The sequence below is a fragment of the Anomaloglossus baeobatrachus genome, chromosome 5, assembly GCF_048569485.1.
Source record: "Anomaloglossus baeobatrachus isolate aAnoBae1 chromosome 5, aAnoBae1.hap1, whole genome shotgun sequence".
In the NCBI taxonomy this organism is placed as follows: Eukaryota; Metazoa; Chordata; class Amphibia; order Anura; family Aromobatidae; genus Anomaloglossus; species Anomaloglossus baeobatrachus.
In genome coordinates this window covers 53,100,454-53,106,806 of record NC_134357.1, presented here as the reverse complement: position 1 = coordinate 53,106,806, position 6,353 = coordinate 53,100,454, and positions in this window count along the sequence as shown.

Below are 6,353 nucleotides of genomic sequence, written 5' to 3'. Positions count from 1 at the left end.
GACTTGGAGTCCTCCGTCCACTGAAGGATACGTTGAACCTCCAACATTGCTAGGCGGCTGTGAGTCCCGCCCTGGTGATTGATGTAGGCAACTGCTGTCGCGTTGTCTGAATGGACTCGAATGTGCTTGCCCGCCAACAGGTGGTGAAAGGCTACGAGAGCTAGGAGCACCGCTCTGATTTCCAGCACATTGATCGAGAGGGCTGATTCGGACGGAGTCCAAGTGCCCTGTGCTCGGTGGTGGAGAAACACTGCTCCCCAGCCGGATAGACTGGCATCCGTGGTGAAAATCACCCAGGACGGAATCAGAAAGGAGCGTCCCTGGGATAGAGAGAGGGGCCGAAGCCACCACTGAAGAGAGCTCCTGGTCTGTGGCGACAGAGCCACTAGCCTGTGCAAGGAAGAGGTCCGCTTGTCCCAACAGCGGAGAATGTCCAGCTACAGAGGACGCAGATGGAACTGGGCAAAGGGAACCGCTTCCATTGATGCCACCATCTGACCCAGCACCTGCATGAGGTGCCTGATGGAATGACGGCGGGGCCTCAACAGAGAGCGCACCGCCAGATGAAGGGACTGCTGTTTGACTAAGGGCAGCTTCACAAGTGCCGGCAGAGTCTCGATTGCATCCCTAGGTACGTAAGTTTCTGGGTCGGGGTCAGAGTGGACTTGGGAAGATTGACAAGTCACCCGAATTGAACAAGCGTGGCGAGAGTGAGCGAGACACTCCGCTGACAGTCTGCACTGGATGAAGCCTTGACTAGAAGGTCGTCCAGGTAAGGAATCACTGCCAACCCCTGGAGGTGCAGAACCGCAACCACTGCTGCCATGACCTTGGTGAATACTCGAGGGGCCGTGGCTAACCCGAAGGGGAGAGCCACGAATTGGAAATGTTCCTCTCCGATTGCAAAACGTAGCCAACGCTGGTGTGAAACTGCAATTGGCACATGCAAATAGGCATCTCTGATGTCGATGGATGCAAGAAAATCTCCTTGGGTCATTGAGGTAATGACTGATCGCAGAGATTCCATGCGAAAGTGCCGCACCTGAACATGCTTGTTGAGAAGCTTGAGATCCAGGATGGGCCGGAAGGAACCGTCCTTCTTGGGGACTAGGAAGAGATTTGAGTAGAAACCTCTGAACCATTCCCGGGCGGGAACCGGTACAATTACTCCGTTGGCCTGCAAGGATGCCACGGCCTGAGAGAAGGCGGCGGCCTTGGAGCAGGGGGGAGTGGACAGAAAAAATCTGTTTGGCGGGCTGGAAGAGAATTCTATCCTGTAGCCGTGGGAGATGATATCCCGCCCCCACTGATCGGAGACGTGTTGAAACCACACGTCGCCAAAGTGGGAGAGTCTGCCACCGACCAAGGACGTTGCTGGCGCGGCCAGATAGTCAAGAGGAGGCTGCCTTAGTGGCAGCGGCTCCGTTCTTCTGTGGACGCGGCTTCGTGCGCCAGCTGGGTTTCCGATCCTTGGCTGAGTTAGTGGACGAGGCTGAGGGCCTAGAGGATGACCAGTTAGAGGAACGAAAGGAACAAAACCTCGACTGGTTCCTGCCCTGGACAGGTTTCCTGGTTTTAGTTTGTGGCAAGGAAGTACTCTTCCCGCCAGTAGCCTCCTTAATAATTTCATCCAGTTGTTCACCGAACAGCCGGGACCCAGCAAAAGGGAGCCCAGCAAGATACTTCTTGGAAGAAGCATCTGCTTTCCACTCTCGAAGCCACAAGATCCTGCGGATCGCGAGGGAATTAGCGGAAGCCACCGCCGTGCGGTGAGAAGCCTCCAGAATGGCAGACATGGCATAAGATGAAAAAGCCGAAGCTTGGGAAGTTAAGGCAACCATTTCGGGCATAGAGTCCCTGGTGAGGGAATGCATCTCCGCCAGAGAAGCAGAGACGGCCTTAAGAGCCCACACTGCTGCAAAGGAAGGGGAGAACGAGGCCCCTGCCGCTTCATAAACAGATTTGGCCAGAAGGTTAACCTGGCGGTCAGTGGGATCCTTAAGTGAGGTGCCATCCGCCACAGATACGACTGTCCGGGCTGAAATTCTAGACACCGGAGGATCTACCTTTGGTGAATGAGCCCACTCCTTGACCACCTCTAGTGGAAAGGGAAAACGGTCATCAGAACCACGCTTTGGAAAGCGTTTGTCAGGACAGGCCCTGGGTTTGGTCACAGTGGCCTGAAAACTGGAGTGGTTAAAAAACATACTCCTTGCTCTCTTAGGTGAGGTAAACTGGTGTTTTTCTACCAGAGAGGCTTGTTCCTCTGACACTGGGGGATTGAGGTCCAGTACAGAATTAATGGACGCAATCAAATCACTAACATCTGCATCACCTTCGGTTAGATCAATGGGGTACATAGAGGTAGCGTCTGATCCCACAGTAAAGGCATCCTCCTCGCCCTGCGATTCAGCTCGTGAATCAGAGCCGTGGGACGAGGAAGGAGAAGAGTCCCTGCGTCTCCGTTTAGGAGGACGGGGTCTGGGAACAGATGAAAAATCCTCTATGAGCTCTGCAGAGCGAGTCGGAGCAGCAGAGGCGCCCTGAGAAGGGGGCTGATGCATGGTCAGCAGAGTCCGGGACAGCTGTCCCATGGAGTCGGCAAAGGACTGGGAGATAGCATTAGAAAACGATGCTACCCAAGCCGGGGGTTCAGCCACCGGGGCAGGAGCAGCCGGAGGGACCCCTGGGGAGACTCCAGGCTGAGGCACCACCATGTTAGAGCAGGCATCACAGTGTGGATATGTGCTCGGTTCAGGCAGTATGAGCTTACATGCAGTGCATATAGAGTATAGCTTTGCAGACTTGCTCCTAGTGACAGACATGCTGCTGAGGTGGAGGCTCTGCAGTAAAGAACACACTCCTTCAGAATGACCCCCAGAGAGTGTATAAAAAAGTCCACAACCAGAGGTTGTGGCTTACCAGACCGTTTTGTGTGCCCTCCGGATTCCACAGCTCGGACCCCCAGACAGATTGCAGAGCTGCAGCAGCCAGCGCCGATCAGTGTGAGAACGCTGATAAAATGGCGCCGGAGAGAGGGGGGGGGCGGGGTTTAGTCCAAGAGCGGGAACCGGAGGGCCAAGGAGAAATACAGGGGAGGGAAACATCTCCTCAGAGAGGAGTGTCCTCCCCTGTGCTGAACGGCCGGTGGGCGGCGCCGCACTGTTCCCCTGCATGACTGACATGCAGGGGCAGTGAAACCGAAAGTAGTCCGCAGCCGAATCGGGGCCTAAATTTTTCCATGCGGCCGACAAGCAGGCACCCTCGGCGCGGTTCTCAGGAAAAAAAACAGAGAACCGGCCGGAAATTACAGCAAAGTAAATAACACACTCTCCCCACAATAAATGTACCAGGGACCCCTCAATAACGTCTCAATACTTAGCTTATGAGACGCAGGGCCAGGTCCCTGAGAGATGAGCGCTCCGTCCGGTAGGGTCCTGAAAGGGCTGCGGATGGAGACCGGTCCCCTGCAAAGCAGTGAGAACCGTGATGGCTCCCACTTCAAGCCAGAGCCCGAGGGATGGTGAAGGAGCACGGCATGTAAGGCTCCAGCCTTGTAAAATCAACCTTAAGAGCACCGCCGACACAGTGGGGTGAGAAGGGACATGCCGGGAGTCCAGCTTGGACCCGCTTTTCTTCCAATTCTTTAAAATCAAAAATGAAAAATCAAAAGAGAATGCATGTGTAGATGTGTGACCTCCTGAACAGAAAGCATTGAACTGGCTATATTTGGTTATCCAAGGAGTGTATATGCTCGGAGGGAGGAGCTACACTTTTTAGTGTAGTACTTTGTGTGTCCTCCGGAGGCAGAAGCTATACACCCATGGTCTGGGTCTCCCATGAGGAACGATGAAGAAATCGGTAGTGCGTGTCACACATAGTTACCTTCCTAACGACGTCGCTGTGGCCGGTGAACAACCTCTTTTCTAAGGGGGTGGTTCATGCGGCGTCACAGCAACGTCACACAGAGGGCCATCAATAGAAGCGGAGGGGCGGCGAGCAGCCGCATGAACGACACTCCCACCTAGTTACCAGAGAACGCAGGTAAGCTGTTGTTCGTCGTTCCCGGGTGTCACACGTAGCGATGTGTGCTGCCTCAGGAACGACGAACAACCTACGTCCCAGAAAATCAACGACATTTTGAAAATGAACACCGATAAATGATGTGGTGAGTATTTTTGATCGTTAGCAGTCGCTCGTAGGTGTCACACACAACAACGTTGCTAACGAGGCCGGATGTGCGTCACAAATTTCGTGACCCCAGCGACATCTCGTTAGCAAAGTCGTTGCGTGTAAAGCGGCCTTAATGCTGGAACCACGAGTGTATGGCATCGGATGCGACTCTTGGCTCCTACTGTGTAGCGAGTGTCATGCCACTGTGATCCGATCCTGTGATCAGATCACAGCTGCGGAGGAGAGGGAGGGATTAATCTCCCTATCTCCTCAACTGTCAGCGGATGCAATTATCGCACTGCACTCCGGTGTCATCCGACTGCAGTCCGATGTTTCACTTGCACCCATAGATATGTTTGGGTGAGTGAAAACGGATCGAATTCCACCCGCAGCATGCTGCGATTGTTTTCGCGGTCTGATTAGGGCTGAGAAAATAATCACAGATAGGAACAGCCCCATAGAGTAACATGGGCCATGGTGGAATTCATTTTTTTATTGCATTCTACTTTGACCGTTTTACTCTCCTGTGTCCTTACCCTAAGGGTGCACTCATACGAACATATGTCTAGCATGGTAATCGGATCGCATCACCCGGCACGGGAGCACACACTTCGGACAGGAGAGTCTCAGCTGCATAGAAATACATGCAGCTGACCCGCTCCTGGCACGAGAGTGTGTGCTCCCGTGCCGGGTGATGCGATCCTATCGTGCGAGTCATACATTCGTGTGAGTGCACCCTAACAAACATCAGCCTCTGTATCAGGCGCAGAGTTCGGCAGTCTGACATCAGTGTGCCTGCTATGGCGGTGTCTGATGTCAGCTGCAGGCCTCTATTTAGCTGGCAGCGTGTATTGCAGTGCAGGCACCCAACTTTTGTGCCGCAATGCATTTCAGCTGGAGGTGTGTCCTTGACTGCACGTCCAGCTGTAGTAGGCGCTGGGTTCAGTTAAAAACGCTTTTTAACCTGCAGATAAACCCCATATCTGCAGGTTAATTTTTTTTTTTTTAAGGAACATCACAGGTTCCCTTGATTGTCATCACTTTCCAAAAATTATGCATTTTTCTTGCATTTTTGTAAGCTCATTAATAAAAAGCATTGCTCAAACACGGCCTTTCTATATACTGCAGTGCTGAAATCCAGCAGTGTATAGCACAACTGATCACAAGATCAAATCTCTTTGTGGAATAAAAAAAAAAGTTAAAAATATGAAAACAAATCCCATAAGTTTTAATCACTTTCTTATCCCAATACAAAAATAAAGAAAATAAATATGTAAATAAATATATGTAATGTCATATCACCGTGTCTGCAAAAAGTCACATCTATCAAAATATACAATTATTTAATCAAAATGACATAAAAGAAAAAAAAAACTAAAAAGAATTTTCAAATTGCTGCAATAATAAGCGATCAAAAGATTGGATCCCAAAAGTATATCAAGAACAAAAACGGCACGTCAGGTGAAAAATAAAACAAGCTGTCACACAGGTCCAGCAATGGAAAAAAAAATAATGGATCTCAGGAGATGTTCACACAAAACAATTTTTTTTTTTTTTCTTAAGTTCTGATTTTTTTTTTTTTTCAAGCAATTTTTATATTATATATATATATATATATATATATATATATATATATATATATATATATATATATATATAATATAAAAATCTTTCAAGTGTTTAGTATCGCCATAACCGCACCACCCTGGAGCCTCACGTTGTGGGTCATTTTATTATCACGGCACGCTGTAAAAATGAAAAGCCAAAAAAAAGAAAAAGGATGGAGTTGAAGTCACCGCAGTATGATTATTTTTCGTTACGTTGTATTATAAAGTGAATGGTGATATTCTGAACAACTTGTAAAAATAAAAACATCTGTGCCTGTTGGAAGAAAGGAAAAGAATGGAAGCGCAGAAATTAAAATTGGCTGCAGTAGTAAGTGATTAAAACACAGCTCTGCCGCCAAAGACAGCTCTGTTACATGAGGGTCAGACAAACACAGCTCTGTTACATGCAGGTCAGGCAGCACAGGTCTATTACATGCATAGCAGACAAGCACGGCTCTACTACATGAGGGTCAGACAAATATAACTTTGCTACATACAGGTCAGTCGAGCACAGCTCTGCTACATGCAGGTCAGTCAGCATAGCTCTATTATATGCATGTCAGATAAGCACAG